The sequence below is a fragment of the Sapajus apella genome, unplaced genomic scaffold (assembly GCF_009761245.1).
Source record: "Sapajus apella isolate SASKATOON/1434 unplaced genomic scaffold, GSC_monkey_1.0 scaffold39, whole genome shotgun sequence".
Lineage (NCBI taxonomy): Eukaryota > Metazoa > Chordata > Mammalia > Primates > Cebidae > Sapajus > Sapajus apella.
Genome location: NW_022436979.1, coordinates 7796538 through 7816713, shown reverse-complemented (window position 1 = coordinate 7816713; position 20176 = coordinate 7796538).

Here is a 20176-nt window from a genome sequence, read left to right as displayed (position 1 = left end):
TTTTTTTTTTGCAATTTTTATGGTCCTTGGTTTCATATCAGAAGATTATTCCTTCTTCAGGAACAGCATCACAATTATTGTATGTACCCACCAGTATTTAGGTCCACATAATTACACACATAATTGAATAATGTTGTGCAGGCCAATTATGCATTAGGAATTTGAAAAGTGGTGAAACTGGGGGGACGGGCAAGATGGCCGACTAGAAGCAGCAGTGATTAGAGGTTCCCATCGAAAAGATCCAAAACAGCTTGTGAAATCTTCACTGGTAACCAAAGTATCCAGGTTTTGTCATCAGGACTGAATAGACAGCTAGTGTGACCCACAAAGAGGAAGGAAGAGCAGTGTGGAGTGGCAGCCCACCTAAGAGCCACACGGGGTGAGGGATTCCCCCAATCCCAGCCAAGGAAGGTGGTGAGTGAGCGTGCTACCCAGCCTGGAAAACAGTGCTTTTTCCATGGAACTGTACAACCTGTTAAATTATCTCTTGATCCAAGTGGATCTCTAGATCCTATTTATGTGTTGTTTTGCATTTTACTGTTTATTGCTTTAAGAAAAATAACTCACTTCTTGAGGAAAAATTCTATGTAATGTACATTTGAATCCTCAACCATACCTAGCAAGTTCTCAACAAACAGTACAGATTTTTCAATACTTGTCAACTTTTTTGCTGGTTGAACTTCAATTGAGAGATCCCACTTGGGAGCCAATGCCATGAGGTCCTTGGGCCCTAACCATGGAGTCACATAGATTCTCAACACCCACTCAGCTAGAATTGGCCTAAGTCTACCAAGCTCCCAGAGGAGGGACACCATAACTATTGCTGCAGGTGCCTGTGGTCTAAGCCATCTGAGCTCCTTGTTGGAGGGGGCAGCAGCCAACACTGAGGCTGCAGGGCTTCCCTGCAGGAACTCCATCTCCAGCTGGGGGCTCAGGGACAGAACTCTAATCTTGGTGGGCCTGAGCCCCTGGGGGAGGGCTGACCATAGTCTCCATGGACCAGCAGACTTAGTCTTTTCTCTTGCTAGCTCTGGTGAATCAGGACAGCCCAGAGGAGTAGGTTTTCCCACAGGGCAGCACACCCCTTCCACCAAGGGACAGCCAAAATGCCTCATTTGAAGTGCCACACAACTGGGTGAGACCCCCTAACAGGGGTTGTCAGGCATTCTATAGAGGAGCGTTTCTGCTGGCATCAGCTCAGTGCCCCTCAAGGTCAGAAATCCCAGCATGAAAAACAGGCACCCATCTTTGCTGTCCTTCACCCTCCTCGAGCGACATCTTCAGGCATAGGAGTGAACCAGATGAATAAGGTCTGAAGTAAGCCCCCAGCAAACCACAGCAGTCCTACAGAAGAGGTACCTGACCAATGTAAGAAAAACAAAGGAACAGAAAGCAACAACAGCATCAACAAAAATGTCCCCACAAAAACCTCATCCTGTCAGCAGCCTCAAAGATAGAAACTAGACAAACTCATGAAGATGAGAAAGAGTCAGTGAAAAAATGCCAAAAACCCAAAAGGCCAGGGTGTCTCTTCTCTTCCAAATGATCACAACAACTTTCCAGCAAGGGCACAAAACTGGATGGAGGATGAGATGGATGAACCGACAGCAGTAGGCTTCTGAAGGTGAGTAATAACAAACTCTGCTGAGCTAAAGGAACATGTTCTAATCCAACACAAAGAAGCTAAGAAACTTGATCAAGTTTAGAGGAGCAGCTAAGTAGAATAACCAGTCTGGAGATGAACATAAATGACCCAATGGAGCTGTAAAATGCAGCACAAGAACTTCATGATGTATATACAAGTATTAATAGCCAAGAACTTTGTGATGTATACACAAGTATTAATAGCCAAATCAATCAAGCAGAAGAAAGAATATCAGAGGTGGGAGGCTGTCTTGCTGAAATAAGACAGGTGGACAAAATTAGAGAAAAAAGAATGAACAAGAATGAACAAAACCTCTGAGAAATATGGGATTATGTAAAAAGAATGAACCTGTGACTGATTGGAGTACCTGACACAGATGGGGAGAACAGAACCAAGTTGGAAAACACGCTTCAGGATATTATTCAGGAGAAGTTCCCCAACCTAGCAAAAGAAGCCAACATTCAAATTCAGGAAATACAGACACCACTAAGATACTCCACAAGAAGATCAGCCCCAAGAAACATAATCATCAGATTCTCCAAGGTCAAAATGAAGGAAAAATGTTAGAGAGAAAGGCCAGGTCACCTACAAAGAGAAGTCAATCAAACTAACAGCTTATTTCTCAGCAGAAACCCTGCAAGCCAAAAGAGAGTGGGAGCCAATATTCAACGTTCTTAAAGAAAAGAATTTTCAACCCAGAATTTCATAGCAGGTTAAACTATGCTTCATAAGCAAAAGAGAAATAAAATCCTTTTCAGACAAGAAAATGCTGAGGGAATTTGTCCTCCCTTGCAAGAGCTCCTGAGGAAGCACTAAATATGGAAAGGAATACCAGTAGCAGCCACTGCAAAGCACATGAAAATATAAAGACCAATGACACTATGAAGAAATGGCATCAACTAGTATACAAAATAACCAGCTAGTATCATGATAACAGGATCAAATTCACACCTAACAATATTAACCCTAAATGTAAATGAGCTAAATGCCCCAATCAAAAGACAGAGACTGGCAAATTGAATAAAGAAAGTCAAGACCCATTGGTGTGCTATATTCAGGAGACCAACTTCATGTGCAAAGACACGTATGGACTCAAAATGAAGGGATGAAGGAAAATTTACCAAACAAATGGAAAACAAAAAAAAGTAGGGGTTGCAATCCCAGTCTTTAACAAAACAGACTTTAAACTAACAAAGATCCAAAAAGACAAAGAAAGGCTTTACATAATGGTAAAGGGATCAATTAAACAAGAAGAGCTAACTATCCTAAATATATAGGCACCCAATACAGGAGCACCTAGATTCATAAAACAAGTTCTTAGAGACCTACAAAGAGATTTAGACTCCCACACAATAATAATGTGAGACTTTAACACCCCACTGTCAATATTAGACAGATCAATAAGACAGAAAATTAGCAAGGATATTCAGGACTTGAACTCAGCTCTGGAGTAAGTGAACCTAATAGACATCTACAGAACCCTCCAACACAAAACAACAGAATGTACATTCTTCTCAGTTCCACGCGGCACTTGCTCTAAAATCAACCACATAATTGGAAATAAAACACTCCTCAGCAAATGCAAAAGAACTGAAATCATAACAGTCTCTCAGACCACAGTGCAATCAAATTAGAACTCAGGATTGAGAAACTCACTCAAAAATCACACAACTACATGGGAATTGAACAATCTGCTCCTGAATGACTCCTGAGTAAATAACAAAATTAAGGCAGAAATCAAGAAGTTCTGTGAGGCCAATGAGAAAAAAGAGACAACATGCCAGAATCTCTGGGAGACACCTAAAGCAGTGTTAAGAGAGAAAGTTATAGCACTATCCACAATAGCAAAGACATGAAACCAGCCCAAATGCCCATCAATCATAGACTGGATAAAGAAAATTTGGAACATGTACACCATGGAATACTATGCAGCCACAAAAAAAGAAATATGTCCTTTCCAGGGACATAGGTGAAGTTGGAAGTCATCATCCTCAGCAAATTAACAGAAGAACAAGAAACAAAACACTGCATGTTATCATTCATAAGTGGAAGTTGAACAATAAGGACACATGGTCACAGGAAGGGGAACAACACACACCAGAGCCTGGTGAGGGAAGGGTGAGGGGAGAGGGAGAATCAAGACAAATAGCTAATACATATGGGGCTGAAAACCTAGGTGGCAAGTTGATAGGTGCAGCAAACCACCATGGCACACATATACCTATGTAACAAACCTGCACATTCTGCACATGTATCCCAGAACTTAAAGTTAAAAAATAAACAAATAAAATATAAACATTTTAAAAATGTAAAATATTTTTTTAAAAAGAGTGATGAAATCAACTTTGGAAGAGATTTGTCAGCAATTTTTAATACAGGTTTTAATTTAGCTTAAGCCACATATTAACATATAAAGGGAACAGTGCAACATGGTAGAGTAGCAAAGACGTTGGCTTTGAAGTCAGAATATACTTAAGAGTTGGTTCTGGCCAGGCGCAGTGGCTTACGCCTGTAGCCCCAACACTTTGGAAGGTCGAGGCAGGTGGAGTGCCTGAGGTCAGAAGTTTGAGATCAGCCTGGCCAATGTGTGAAACTCCGTCTCTACTAAAAATGCAAAAATTAGCTGGGCGAGGTGGTGGGCGCCTGTAATCCCAGCTACTCAGGAGGCTGAGGTAGGAGAATTACTTGAACCTGGGAAGCAGAGGTTTCAGTGAGCCAAGATTGTGCCATTGCACTCCAGCCTGGGCAACAGTGAAATTCCGTCTCAAAAAAAAAAAAGAGTTGGTTCTACTAATTGCTGGATAAGTGACCTTGTTAAGTCACTTAAGCTGAGACTTAGCTTCCATACTTTTGAAATAGCACTAAAGATAGCTTCTCTTCCTCCTGTCTCACAGGGATGTCTAATCAGCAAATTAAGTAATATGGGATGGAGAGAAAGTTTTGTAAGCATAATAGTACACCAGTATATGTTATCATATTATTAGCTATTATTTAAACTCTTTAGCTACTAGATGAGAATACAAACTTGTTAGAAAATATTCAAGAAGAGTCAATTATCAACAATACAATATCAGCTTAAAGGACATGAATGCTTTTTCAAAGGAATCATACTGACTCAGAAATATTTAATTCATGTATTAAATCTTTAATGACACAGATGAATTTTGGGAGGAGCTCATTAAGTTACTAGTGGCACCAAGCTGAATTATCTTCTCCAAGCTTAGCAACTTAGAGAAGATAATTATACTTTTAATGATCTTGAAAAATAAACAGAATTAATGGAAATAAAAATTTAATCAGTACAAGTAAAGAAACGAAAAGCAAATCATACAAAAATGATGTTAAAGATATGGTTACAGGCAAATACAGCATAAAACAAAAGATAGAATTTCAGAGGATCATACATGAGTCACTAATGCCATGTTAATGTTTAAAAATGTGTTGATAATAAAGTGAAAGAGAATTCTAGCAAGTGGGAGTTACTAGACCGTCTTCCCACCATCCTTAGGGTTTTATCATTTTGAAAAAAAACACAAAAACTTATCAAACACCTACTGCATTTGAGGCACAGTCATAGAGAAATGTGTCTGATCTGAGACCTTAAAAATGAAGTATGGGCTCCCTGGATGGGATCCCAAGAGAAGAGGAAAAATGATTCATAGTTTGCAAAATAAGATCTCTGAGTAAAAGTTAAAAGGATTAGGTTTATTTAGAGTGGAGCAAGGGAAAGCAGGGTTGTGGAGGTTGGGTGAGATTAGCAAGTATCTAAAATTACAAGAAAGAACGTAAAGATAGAATAAGAGAAAATGCATGCATCTGCCAGGAAGTTTGTCTTGGACAACATCAAGAAGCTGCCTGCCTGAGCATTGTGAGAGTAGCACCATTTTGCCAAAGAAAGGCTTCTTGTTACCAGTGTCCTGGACAACCACGTGTTCAGTAAGTGTCATTTCACGTGGATAACAGTTAAGTTTATATTTACTGAAATTTTTTGTTGAACTTTAATTTTTCCCAACTCAATTTATGAATGCTTTAGTGCTGTCAATGTCTTTACGTCTTCTGAGTTTTCCACACTCTATTCCATTATCCAAGCCAGAGGCCTAGGAGTCATTCTTGATTTCTTCCTTTCATTTTCCTCCTAATGTTCAATTAAGCATGAAGCTTATTTTTGATTACCTTCTAAATTCCTCTTAAAAGCTTTTGTCTGCTGGGTGTGATGGCTCACACTTGTAATCCCACCACTTTGGGAGGCCGACACAGGAGGATCCCCTGAGGTCAGGAGTTCGAGGCCAGCCTGACAACATGGTGAAACCCCGTCTCTACTAAATATACAAAAATTAGCCAGGCATGGTGGCACATGCCTGTAATCCCAGCTGCTCAGGAGGCTGAGGCAGGAGAAGCCCTTGAATCCAGGAGGCAGAGGTTGCAGTGAGCCAAGATCATGCCATTTCTCGCCAGCCTGGGCCACCAGTGAGAGTCAGAGTGAGACTCTTTCTCAAAAAAAAAAAAAAAAAAAAAAAGCTTTTATCTTCCCTCCAGCACAGAGAGATCGTAATTCTTCTTATTGGCTCTTACCAATTGCAACTACTTTTTAATTGGTATGTGTGCCTGGAGTTCTGGCCCTCCCAAACTTTTCTTCCAACTACACACCCAGTGATGTATCAAAACTGTAATTCTCTGCTAAACTGAGTTACTAAACAGCCATCCCACAGTGTTCCAGACAGTGTTATTCTGAGACACATTTATGAAACAACTGGATGCTTGGCACAGTTGTAAAAAAAAAAACTGTCTAATTTGAGGCCTAGACCCAGATAAGGCCTTTCTAGGTGGATTCCAAAAGAAGCTCCCTATCACCAACAAAATTAAATCCAATCTTCTTAATGTTCAAGATTCCCCTTGATCTGGCCCTTCCCAGCACTCTGCAATTGTTTCCTCTCTTTCTCACACTTACACTCCAGCATGTTTTTCCCCCCGCTACCTTTGTTTCTGTAGCCGCCCAGCCTAAAAGGCTCTTTCTCTATTCTTTGCTCAGCCTGCTCCTTGGGATCCTTAATAGTCTCTGTCTGAAACGTCTTCTGGCCCTCTGAATTAAGATACCCTATCAGGGTTCTACTGCTTATGGGTCTCTGTCTCCTAATTACCTGTTAGGGTGATCGTCTCCCATAATGAGTGAGTCCCTTGAGGAAAGGCCTTGTGTGTATTCCTTGAGTCTCCTAAGCCCTTCTCAGAGCACCTGGTAAAGTGGATGTTGAATGAATTTTTAAGGATTTCTAAAAATGGAAGGAATGAAAGAATGAAACTATCATCAGTTCTTTTGCAAAACATTACCAAATAATTTATATTCTAGCGGAAACACATAGTACCTTCATGTAGGTATGAAGCCTTGATTTAACTGCATATATCTGGTAAGTTACATTAAATATTTCTTTTCATTTTCACCAGTCTAAATGGAGTTAGAATAAATGGCTGAGAACACAACAGATACCATTCTTCAATGCAAAAACAAGACAAAGCACAAAATAAAATGACTACGGTGAGACGTTTTATTCATCTTAGTTGAAAAACTTAGAATTGAAACTGGAGAAATATTAGAAATTGTACAAAATTAAAGTAAAATGGATTCTTTTAATAGGAATAAACAGTGGAAGTTTATTTTTTTTGCTACAAAATGGCAAGGTCTTGCATCACTTGACCTCTACTTACCTCTTTACCCTTAACATTACCTTGCTCTACTTTCCCTGGGACTGCCAAGAACGATACGAAGGTCATGCATTAGAGCGCTCAGTCAAGGAGGAGGTGGGGCCGAAATGCAGTCCACATGCCATTCAATAATCCATGTGTCCTGGTGCAGTCTACACCCAGTTTCAGAAAAAGGTGTACAGAGTCACTGAGTAGGCAAGCTGGGCTCTGACTCACTTGACCTCCTGTCCTGATGCCCCATGGACCTTCTCTCGGTATCACCACAAAGCCTTTCATGTATGCCTGTACCTCTCCCTGGGATTCTCCTTGTTCTCTTTAGCTCATTGTTCATACTTCAATTTGAGCCCCCTTTCATCGGGGAAGTCTAACCTCTACGACTAACTAGGACAATGCTCCTATAGTCGGTAAGCTTTCATCAAACCATAAACTTCTCTGTCATGTTTCCAGGTTAATGATTGCACAATCACCAAATTGATGGCTCTCCCACTATATTGCAAGCTCTACGAAGACAAGGATGGAGTCCATTTTTACTACTACTGTACCCCCAGAACACATGGTGTATGTTTAATAAATGATCATGGAATTAACAAAGTAATTCATAAAGAGCACATGGGGCACATAAATTTTGTTGAATGATTGAATTTCTGTATTTCACTCCTAAGTGATTTAGCTGATATTAAAAATAAAATATTAAAAATCAAGTATGACATTCTAATTCCTCTACACATTTTGGACATGACTGGCTTGTGATTTGGTTTGTTTCATCATTTCATAAGTATAAAGTATATTCAGCTTCAACATTTAGTGTTAGGGGAATAAATCCATACTTGATTTTAGCATCTTAAAGGTCAGAAACACAAAGTTTAGTTAGTTTAATCATCTGTCAAATCAGCAAAAGTTTAATGCTTTTATATACATGCTTTCCATACAATTTGCTGGAATAAAAAATGTAATGCTTTATTAAATAGTGAAAATAATATGAACTTTCAATAATGCAGACAGGCTGATTATGACTGTAAACCACATGCTTATATACTTTGGACTTTTACAGCTTTTAATTTATCAAAGGAAATAATTAGCACACTTTGTGGCAGCTAGTGATGGAATTTATTCATCTGGAAGGCCATGGGTTTCCTGTCATTAAAACTACATCATGTCCTTCCTTTTCTATTAAACTTCCACTAAGGGCAGTAAGAAGTCACTAAAAGGAAATGAAGAGTTTTTTTGGCAATGTTTTTGTACAATGATTTAATACTCTTAAAAGATAACAAACCCATAGTGTATGCCAACAAGTATGTTATATAAGATGAGGGGCCCAATTACCACATTATTTCCTTTATTTGAAGTTTCATCTGAGACTCAATTAACTGTGATTTGCAAACTCTTGTCAATAAATTCACTTTCTTTTTACAGGTTAATGCATTTTTTCGTTTTCATTAGTAATGTTTCACTCCAGCAAAGGAATAGATTTAGATTCCATAACCACTGCATATAGCTTTATATGTCAAGGGATATTACTTTCTTCTCCACATGATCAATGGCATCTCATTAGCCAGAGAATCACTGCAGTTAAAGCTCACACATATTTTTTTTCTCACTGAAAGGATTTTCAGTGAGATTAATTATTAATTCTTATCTTTCTTCTGCTGAGATAGTACTAAGGTTTGATCTCGACTTTGTTCCAAATATTAGAACCATAGCTGTTAATAAATGCTCTCTAGTTTGGGAAGGTTTAAATGAAGTGCTTGTTTTCCTGAGACTTAAAATGGGCCTGACAGGGAGGTAGAATTAGCCTCTCACCCCCAGAAGTGGGTGGTCCTTTAAAGCTATACTCAAGGTACAGTTGGTAAAGGTTTAAGTCTCCATTGTCTGACAAAGTCCGTGGAGGTGAAGGAAACTTCACATAGTACATGAAGGGTCTGTTTGGCTTGACTATAAACGAGCAGTTGGCAAAAATGCTTCAGACAAGTTCATAAAGTCCTTTTGCCTGGTTCATGCTAAGAAACAAAACTGCCCTTAGTTCTTAACATCACTGAAATGGATAAAACCACCACACCTTGAAAACTGTTAATTCTTAAGCAAAAGAAAAAAAACCACACTTCAAATTTTCTCCCACTCTTTAGGCTATCCCATTACAATTTTATCTGAACAAGAACAATGTCTTTGTAGTTATTAGTAGTACATCAATTTATTTTAGACTAATTGTAGATTTACAGAAGTGCTGTAAACAGAGTACATAGAGTTCCTTTCACCAACTTCCTTCCATTTTTAACATCTTACATTACTACAGTGCATTTGCAAAACTAGGAAATTGACATTTAGTATGTCAATTTTAGGAAATAATAAATTAAAATAAATTTTGTAATGTTTGTAAGTTGCTTTTAAAAAAATAGCATTGCATCAGTACAGAGGATACTTTACTGAACTTCTAAGGATAAGTCAATTTTAACAGTTTTCTCTGAGCCACTTATACAAGGTACTGATACTGCTGCTGAGTTTGTAAATTAAGATGTAAGATCAGAGCTTGGTTAGATTGTCATATTGTCTCCTTTAATTTGGAAAAGCAGAAAGAGGCTAGAGAGAGACTCGTAAAACAGGCTTTACGACTCTCTTCAAGACAGATATAGAAGTCCATGCTCCAATCCCTTCTCCCAACTTCTGCAATTACATTTCCGCAGGAAGAAAGAAAAGAAATTAGAAACAGGATAATGTAGTCTTAAATCACCATTTTTAGCCTTTGCCTTCTTGTGCGAGCTCTGAATTTTTATAACATGTCCCTCATATTGTATAGTGTGACACAACGAAAAACACAACTTGACCCTTCCCCAATAAAAAATAATTTTGTCTGACGTCCTATAAAGCCTATGCATGCGTCTATCCTAAGCTCCCGTGTCTCCTCCAATTGACAAAAGAAAAACATAGTAAACATGTACAGTAAAACTAAAGATCTCTTTCAATATAGTCTACGAAAAGCTAATCATCAAACATTTCTGGCTGGGTGTCAAGTCCTAATACTGAACCAATTGAAAATGTGGAACACTGGGACATTAGAGATAGTCTTGATTTGTTTCAGTTGTCTCAGGATTCTAAGTGGTGTAAGAATTAGAGTATTCGAACTGAAATATTCTTATTAGAATAAGAGCATAATGTGATCAATCTTCAGACCAAATCAGAGCTGCACTAGCAACAGCCTGCTTCTAACAGAAAGCTATGCATCTTGACGTCACTAGAAGTGGATGTTGGGTGTAACACATTACAGTGTTTTTCCCCAGAAAGCACAGAATAGCCACAAGCTTTCACCATTAACCCTTATCTTGGGCATCAGCAGCGCCAAAGAAGCTGGCCCTACGTGTCTGAATGCACGTGGGAGGAGACACACAATCTCTACTCCCACTGACTTTGATAAGACAAGTCCTGATGAGATCATGAGTTAGGAGGATTCATGACTCACAGCTAGTTTAGCACATATGCAACTTCTCCAAGTATTTGCACTCTATAATGCCAACAAATGAATACAAAGCTAACATGAACACAAACATACAATGTGACTATTTTTCATAAAATATTTCATAGCAGTTTGGCACACAATATCCTGAGGTCTGCAAAATTTAATGAAAGTCAAAGATAATAGGCCAGGGTATTTTGCACCTTGTTTCCAAGTCCATTTTTAAGGTCGGAAAGAGGGATTTTGCCCTTCAAAATGAAGAGAAATAATTATGTATTCTGTGATATAATTAAATGCTACTTCTAATTGCCATGTGAATGTCTCTACCTAATGTAACAAACAAAGGCACCAATATGATATGTTTTAAATGAAGACTTTAAATACAAGGAAATGCCACAATCTGTATTTTGTTCATGAGTTCAAATTATTAAGTTAATCATAATTAAATAAATATGTAATTATTTTATAATTAAAACAGAGCATTAATCAAAGGTCGGAAATTTGGATTTTAACCTACCTCTGCTATTCTAGGTGTAAGTCTTAAATGCATTCCCAAATGCTCTAGGACACAGTTTTCTTCGCTGACAGAGAGATAGATGAAGAGAGAGGAAGAGACAGAGAGAGATATTAACAATAGCTACTTTACATTGCTGGAATTAAACCTAAATTTTCACCATCTGTATATACTGAAATCAGATACTCTGTAGCAAAATCCAGGGACACAAACAAACATATAAAAATTAATTTTTTACTTCCATCAAAAAGAAACCAAATCTAGTTTGGTCTACACCAAAGCGTAAGGAAATAGAAATGCAGGTTTCATAAGCATTTTAGTCTTACATAATAATACAATATGTAAGTAATTCTCTAATAAAAATTGATCAGCTTTTTCTGAACTATGAAATACTGACATTTGCTGTCTCTGAATACTCATGCATAGAACTGTTTTTAAAACTTGTAAAATATTTAAAAAATGGAATTTAAAGTTCTTTTCACATAAATTGATGTGATTTGCAGTTCCTAAAGCAAGCTGTTGATCTGTCTTAAAGAAAAAGAAAACAGTCTTTCATCAATTATGGTTAAGGATCTCCAAACTGAAACACATGTGGCTGAACGCCATTCATGTCACCAGCCCAACACCAGTCTGGTGGTGGGGGAGGGAAAGAAAAAGAGGAGATAAATGGCCTACATGATTGATTTCAACTAAGACCCAAATCTTGGAGAACAATTATTGGATTTACCACTGTTTGTTTTTGCAACATTTCGGAAATTGGCAAAAAAAAAAAAAAAATGTTTACGAAGTCGAAGAGGCGTGTGGCAACTAAGTTGATTTCCGAGGTAAGTGATGTTTTTTTCAAAAACTTCTTTTCTTAATTTACCTTAACTGGTACCAGGCATTGGAAATCATTCTTAGTGAAATTATCAGTCATGAAATTACCAATGTGATGATGCAAAATATTGTCAGTGCATGTTTCCCAAATATATGTATATGTACCAGGCATTGGAAATCATTCTTAGTGAAATTATCAGTCATGAAATTAACAATGTGATGATGCAAAATATTGTCAGTGCATGTTTCCCAAACATATGTATATGTTTCCCAGATATATATATATATATATATATATATATATATCGCCAAGCTCTAGTATTATTTAGATTTTTTAGATTATCTAAGCTTAAATGTACCTTTAATTATCAGACTTAAAAAAAAAACAGAACTAATCCATTTTGTCCAAAGAGAGGTATTATGTCTAATTAATATATCAACATGTCTCTTTCTCCTAAAACTGACAAATGCTAAATGCTTTATCAGTCTGGCACCAAAAATGATGTTGTCTCTGAATTTTCCCAGACCGCCTTGTCTGAAAAGCTACATGAAAAGGTTTAATGATCATATATTAGGTGGGAACTTTAACCTTCTTTGTACCAGGTCAATTGAGTAGGTAATTGGAAAAGTCAGTTCCACTTGTAATCCATTCAAAAGGAAACTAAGATTTACACAGAATGTAGTTTTCAGTCATAGAAATAGTGTGGGGTTCTATAGAAAAAAAATACAACACAATAATTCTGCATATAGTTTTTCATTTATTTAATTGTATTAAAGTACTGAAAAAAGTATAAAAGGCACAGATCAGAAGAGAAACTTGATAAATTCTCTAGTGTCTTCTGAAAATAGGAAAAATTAAATTTAATTGAAAATTAAATATAAATAATTGTTATTGAGAGCTGATTTTGTGCCTGACAGCATGTGAAACTTTTCACAAAAATAATTTTATGAAAATTCAGTAAAGGTCGGGCACGATGTGTCATGCCTCTCATCCCAGCACTTCGGGAGGCTGAGGTGAGTAGGAGTTTGAGACTACCCTGGCCAACATAGTGAAACCCCATCTGTACTAAAAATATAAAATTAGCTGGACACGGTGGTGCATGCCTGTAATGCCACCTACTTGGGATGCTGAGGCAGGAGAATGGCTTGAACCTGGAAAGTGGAGTTTGAAGTGAGCGGAGAGTGAGCCATTGCACTCCAGCCTGGGCGACAGAGCAAGACTCTGCCTCAAAAAAAAAAAAAAAAAAAAAATCCAATAAAAGGAAGGATTCTTATGATCATATGATAGCTAATACCTGCATGAAGTTAATAGTGTAGCCGCGGTGCTAGCTACCATGCTTTCAACTACCACTTATTAGCTATCTAGCCTTGGGCAGATTAAACCACCTCTCAGTATGTCAGGTTTTCCCATCTCTGAAATAGAAATGATATCAGCGCCTCCCTCAGAGAGAAGTTGTGAAGAACAGATACAATTGCTGGCATATAGATGTTTTATAGAAGTATTTTTTGTTATTGTCTTACAGACAATGAAACAGATGTTAAAAGAGGCTTTACAAATTGCTCCAAATCACAGAGTTCAATGACAGGACAGGTCCAGGCATCTCTGTCCTCCAGGATCCTATAGATTAGCAGGAAAAGCAAGGAAGAGAAAGAGGAGGGCATGGCTCTTAACTGCTTTAGGAGCGTGACATAGAGGCATTCCAGCATGCTGAAGAGTGAAACAAGAGAGGGGCTTCCTATTCAACAGGGACTGCCTGGAGGAAAGAGAGGGAGTTGGGGATATTCGCCAGAAACAGGCACAGGCACAGCTGGTGCACAAAGGGCCAAGTCACTGCAGATTTGGGAACTGTAACTGAAGGCAGCAGTCACCTGCAGTACTGACCATATTTTCTCTGCAGCCATTGGAATAATGCTGAAGGAAGAGATGGGACCAGAAAAATACAATTGTCTTCTATAATTCGTTGCCATTTGAAAAACATACACCTATCATTGTAGATGAGTGTTTTTATGTGTAATATTTATGGTAACTTGGAAATATATGTGAAAACAGAAATTCAGCCTTCTTACGCTTTTCTATTTGTTGCTAATAAGTACTGTTTAAAATAGTCTGAAAGGGAAATTATGTTAATAGTAAAAGCATTTAGATTCCACTGTCTTTTATGACAATCTTTTACTTGTCTTTATGACAATGTCTTTTACTTTTATTACAATCTCTGTTTTCAAATATTTAACAATTGAGAAAATTTTCTGACTTGAAGTGTTCACAACTGTATAATAGTCCTCACATTCTTTAGTAAATATGACTAAATGAGTAAATATGAAGTACGTAATATACCAAACCCAATAACTGGCAACTAGATTGTTGAATTTCCTAAAGGAAATAGATTCTTTTATTGTTCTTATTGCCTTTAGGTTACAAACAAAATTCCTATGTACAGCCAGTAAGGTCTGACATGACCTGGCCTTGGCAGTCTCTATGGCCACATTAAGCACCTTTTCACCCAAACCCCTGCAGCCCCACCATAGCAACCACCATTCAGTTGCAGGCCCTTTCCAGTCACAGGGCCTTTGAACACACTGTTCCCTCTGTTTGAAGTACTATTTTTCCCTGCGTCCACCAGTCCCTACCAGTCTTTCAGACCTCAGCTCAAGCATCTCTTGTTCAAGAAAGTCTTTTGCCAATCATCAGGAAAATCAAAACAAAACAGAAACCTCCTAAGTCAAGTTGTTTTCTTCTCCTTCCTTCTCCCCTTCCTCTTCTTTCTCTTTCTTCCTCCTCTTCTTCCTCTTCTTTCTTTTCTAATGTATTCTAACAAAATCCTATCTTATTCCTTTATTCATTCAATAAACATATACTTATAGCAATTACTTTGTTGCTCAATACCCTTCTATGCACCGGGAATATAACAGTGAAGAAAATAGGAATGCTCCTGATTCAAGGTCTCCTTCATTCGTTTGAATCCCATCTTCCCCTTAACTGGCAAGTAAGTTCCCTGGCATGCTGCAAAGGACAATGTTGGTGTTATTCTCATTGTTGTTTCCCCAGAATCTTGCAAAGTCTGGCTCATGGGTAGCACCTAATAAACATTTATTGAATAAATTAAAAATGAATAAATAAGAATAAAATGTAAAGTTAGCCTGCATACACCAAAAAATGGTTTAAGAGAATATACAACTACAAAGCCAAAAAGCCTTCAAATCTAAGGCAAAGAGGACTGTACAGTCACCGGAGGAGGCTCTTCTGTATCTAGACCTTATGAGTATCCCAGTCAGGCACACAGTAAATTCTTACTCAACAGAAGCCAGAAGGAAAAATTCTGAGGCCCTTAAAGGAACTAGGAAACACTGTTAAACTTCCCAAAAAGAATGTTTGGAGACAGAGAGAAAGAGACGGATCCTCTGTATCATGTTTTCTGATAAAATAAGCAACTATTAATTTATGGATTTTTAAGTATTTTATTTTTAATTATTATGGATACAGTATAACTATGTATTTATTGGGTACATGTGATATTTTGATACAAACATACAATGTGTAGTGATCAAATCAACGTAATTGGGATATCCATCACCTCAAACATTTATTATTTCTTTGTGTTGGGGCATTCCAATTCTACTGCTTTGGTTATTTGGAAACATACAATAAATTATTGCGAACTATAGTTACCCTACTGTGCTACTGACTACTAGATCTTATTCCTTCTCTCTAACTGTATTTTCATACCCATTAACTGTCCCTTCTTTATCCCCTCTTGGCCACGATCTTACCTAGCCTCTAATGACTATTATTCTACTGTCTGTCTGTAGGAGTTCAGTTATTTTTAAGCTCCCACTCAGGAGGGAGAACACACAAAAATATGTGTTTCCGTGCCTGACTTATTTCATTTAACAGAATGCCCTTCACTGCCATCTCTGTTTTTCCCAATGACAGAATTTCATTCATTTTATGGCTGAATAGTACTCCATTGTCTGTGTGTGTTTGTGTGTGTATACACACATAATTTATCACATTACCAATAGATTTTGAATATACATATTTATATATAACCCATTTTATTTAGCCATTGATATGCTGATGGACACTTAAATTGATTCTATATCTTAATTATCGTGAACAGTGTTGTAATAAACATGGGATTGCAGATATCTCTTCAATATACTGATTTTCTTTCTTTTGGCTACAAACTTAATAGTGGGATCACTGGATCATATAGTAATTCTACTTTTAATTTTTTGAGGGACTTCCAAATTGTTCTCCACAGTGGTTGTAGTAATTTACATTCCCACCAACAGTGTACAAGAGTTCCCTTTTCTCCACATCCTCACCAGCATTTATTATTCCCTGTCTTTTGAATAAAAACCATTTTAACTGGAGTAATTTACTCATTTAATAATTACTTGTCATGTTTTATGTCTTAAGCACTCTGTTGGTGTTTCTGGAGAAACTGTGGTTTCAAGGAGTAAGGCAACACCATCTTACCTGTTTTGCTCTTAATTCTTAGCATGGATTCACCTGTATGGTTTGTTACAGTATTGCAAGCCCTCTCAAACTCATATCACAATGTCTGATACATAATAGATCAATAAAATATTTTGTTGAAGAATACATTGAAAATTTCCAAAGATAATACAGGAACCCATTAAAAATATTAATAATATTGATTACAGAAATATTGTCAATTCATTTGTCATTAAAGGTGTTTTATCTCTCAGTGAATTTTTCTTGTCTGTTTAGAAATTTAAAGAAAAATTTTTTGCCTCCTATTATGAGGTAGCACAAGGGACTCCATGAAAAACCAGACAAAGAGCTCTTCTCTGATTGTCTTGCACACAGCCAAGCTCCATGGAGACATGAACCCCTCCTGTATATCCTGACCGTTTGTTTCTTCCTTTATTCCTGCCATGGCACTATGCCCATCCTGGCTCAGGAGTCAGTCACCCAGGAATCCCAGCAATCAGCTCTCTATTTTGGAAGGGACACATGTTCTCTAGATTTGTGTTCTTCTGTAATCTTCAACTCTTAGTCATTACCTGTTCATTTTGATAAAAATGAAACCAATCTGAATAAAGATGAGAAAAGAATATCAAATAAATCTCTAGACTTAAGTAAATCTCTAGACTTAAATAATTCAATTTAAATCTCTAGACTTATATTTTAAATAAAATACTTTTAATAAATACTGCTTCCTGCTCTATCCCCAACTTATGGCCACACCCTACCCAACCCTTCCATTGCTATCTCTAATTTTTTTTGTGTTCTTTTTGTAATAGGTAGATAAGTTGAACAAAAAACACATTTCTTATGTGTATGCATATTTTGCTACTTGCATTTGCTACTGTATTCAAAAAAATAGTATTTTTAAATTTATTTTCAAATGAAATAAACAAGTGGTGAGGACATATGTAAAAATGTAGTACAAAGGGAAGTGAAAAATATTAGATTGGATTAATATTCATTAACTAGGATGAAGTTGACATAAATATCATGAGAAAAGCACAAATTGAATAATAAGTAAATAGCCCGTATAAAATATTATGAAAAATATTTCAAGCATATCAAGTACCAAAGGTCAGAAAGAAACAAGAAGCTCTCTGAGAAATGACAAGGCCTATTTATTGATAGAAGAGAAATCACAGATATCGTTAAAATTAAATTAATCAAGAAGGCAAAAAGCCAGTTCCGAAAACAGATGTGAGTTTTTTAAACCAGAAAGCAGACATGGAAAGTATGAAAATCAGGATCATAACAAGCATAGCAATGAAGAATTCAGAAACTAAAATGCAAATATCTCCCTCATTCAAATCCAAACATTTCCTCTATAATACATAAAGACAAAAATAAAGTACCATAGGCAGAAACACAGCTCTAGAAAGAGATTTATTATTGTATTCTAGCATAAATACACAAATTTCTGACCACATGGAATTATAAAGAAATATAGAATTTGATTAAAATCCTAACAGCTATTATAATAGAATGTTTTTGTCAATACTGGTGGCATTAGAGTAGTGTCTATATTGACAAAATTCAGCAGTCTTCTTAAAACTGGATTTTTCAACCACAATCTGCATCAACACCTATAAGAGATGAAGAGATTTTTGATTTGTGTATGCGTGTGTCTGTGTCTGTCAGTATGTATGTGTGTGTTTAGTTTTTAATTTAAATATATTCACTTGAAAGTTTACTTGAAAAGCTAATTTCAAGTTATAAAAAGATTACTCCTTAAATCATAATAAAAATGTGCCTGATGATTCTCCAAGAACACCACTAAACATATCTTTTTCTTGCACTTTTAAAAATTATTCCCTTGGCAAAGTCAGAGATCATCTTTTCCACTTTTCCTTGAAGTTAACTACCTTCTTACTAGAGTAGAAAAGCTTCCCCATTATATTTCATGTATTTTCTGATAAGGGAGGCAGACATGGAATTGGTTAAATCTATATATGTTCTGATTTATAGTAGCTATAGCTAAAACTTCTAAAACCTCATGTATTTTAAATAGAATTTTAACATATATTTTAGCAGAGAATCATTCAGTTGGCATGAAACAAAAGAAAAAAATGTATTTAAAACAAATACAGGTTTAAGAAAAAACATTGTTTCACAAAAGCAATTCCTGAGTATTTCATAATAGAGATAGTATACATTGGATCAGACCACATTGGTTTTGCTGTATTAAAGTCAAGTATCTTTGTAGTTAAGTAGAGACGAGTTGACAAGGAGATGAGAGTAGGTACCTAAATTATAAATTTAAGTAAATTTTGTGAGCCTTAGTAAAAAGACCAGAATCTTTTTAAGTTATTAAATGCAATTCATAGACTGAGCCAAAGCTTGTGAAACTTCCATGAAAGTGAAGTTCTCTAAGTAAATTTATTAATCAAATAATAAACATAAGAAACAAAACAGAGAAGGGAATATTTAACCAATATTAGCAACATAAAAGCAAACAAACTGTTTTGACTTCAAAATCCACCTTCCCATTAGCTTTTTACCCATAATGATTGACACATGGAAGGAAAATGACTTTTACCACTTACTACAGGAGAAAGAAGAAAAGATTGAATATACTGTCACTTGACTGAGTAGGATTCAAGAGTCAAAGGATTCAAAAATGCCGTAATTTTCATTTCTTAACTAATTTCTTTCAATTTGCTCCAGATACTATTGCATTTATGAGAAATTATAGGAGATTCATTCAATTGTTCCTTCATTATTCATCAATGTCAGATGAGCTACAGGAGCATAACAAAAAGCATGTGGTAAATCTGAGAGAATCATAGCTATGTAGAGGATACAAAAATAGCACACAGAGCTCCAGAAAACACAGAGGTCAGGTGTGACATGGATTCTTTAAGCACTCTCAGCACACAAAAAAAGAGTTATGTGTATTTACCACTCACAGTCCTAATTTTGAACCAAATTGGGTTGTGTTTTGCCTTCTGGTCAGTCTCACATTTTTATTGCCATCTCACTATTCCATCTATCGCCGTAGTTTTCTTAGCCATGATCTTGGCTCTTTGGAATATAAATCTGGGAAATTTTACAGCTATGCTTACCTAGATCATGTCTGCAAATATCCTTTAAATTTGTCTCAGCCCAGGAGACCGTGCTGTCTAACAGTGCCCAACAATGGCAGTCCTATCATTTATTTCTTTATCAAATATTTATTGAACATTTATTAGGTGGCAGGCACTGTTCTAGCCACCAAAGAAACAAAAGCACCCAAGCCATATTTAAAACAGACTGACTGTAGAATTGAAGCAAGAACTAAAATTAAATACCTATAGATTTTTTGTCAACACCTAGACTTAATTCACTTCTATCTTACATGTTCAACAGAACAGAAATACTGTGAAAGTGGTTTGCTGACCATTTCTCAAGAACATAGATAAATATTGATTGTGGCCACTAGAATAATAGTGGAAAGTGTTCACCTATGTGTTCTCCCATCCTCCCCTGCCTCACTCCAACCCAGAAGTCTAGATCATTTCAATTTGGTAGATTAACAGAGAGACCCGAGTAGAAAATAAAGAATAAAGAAAGTTGATTCTTGACTTT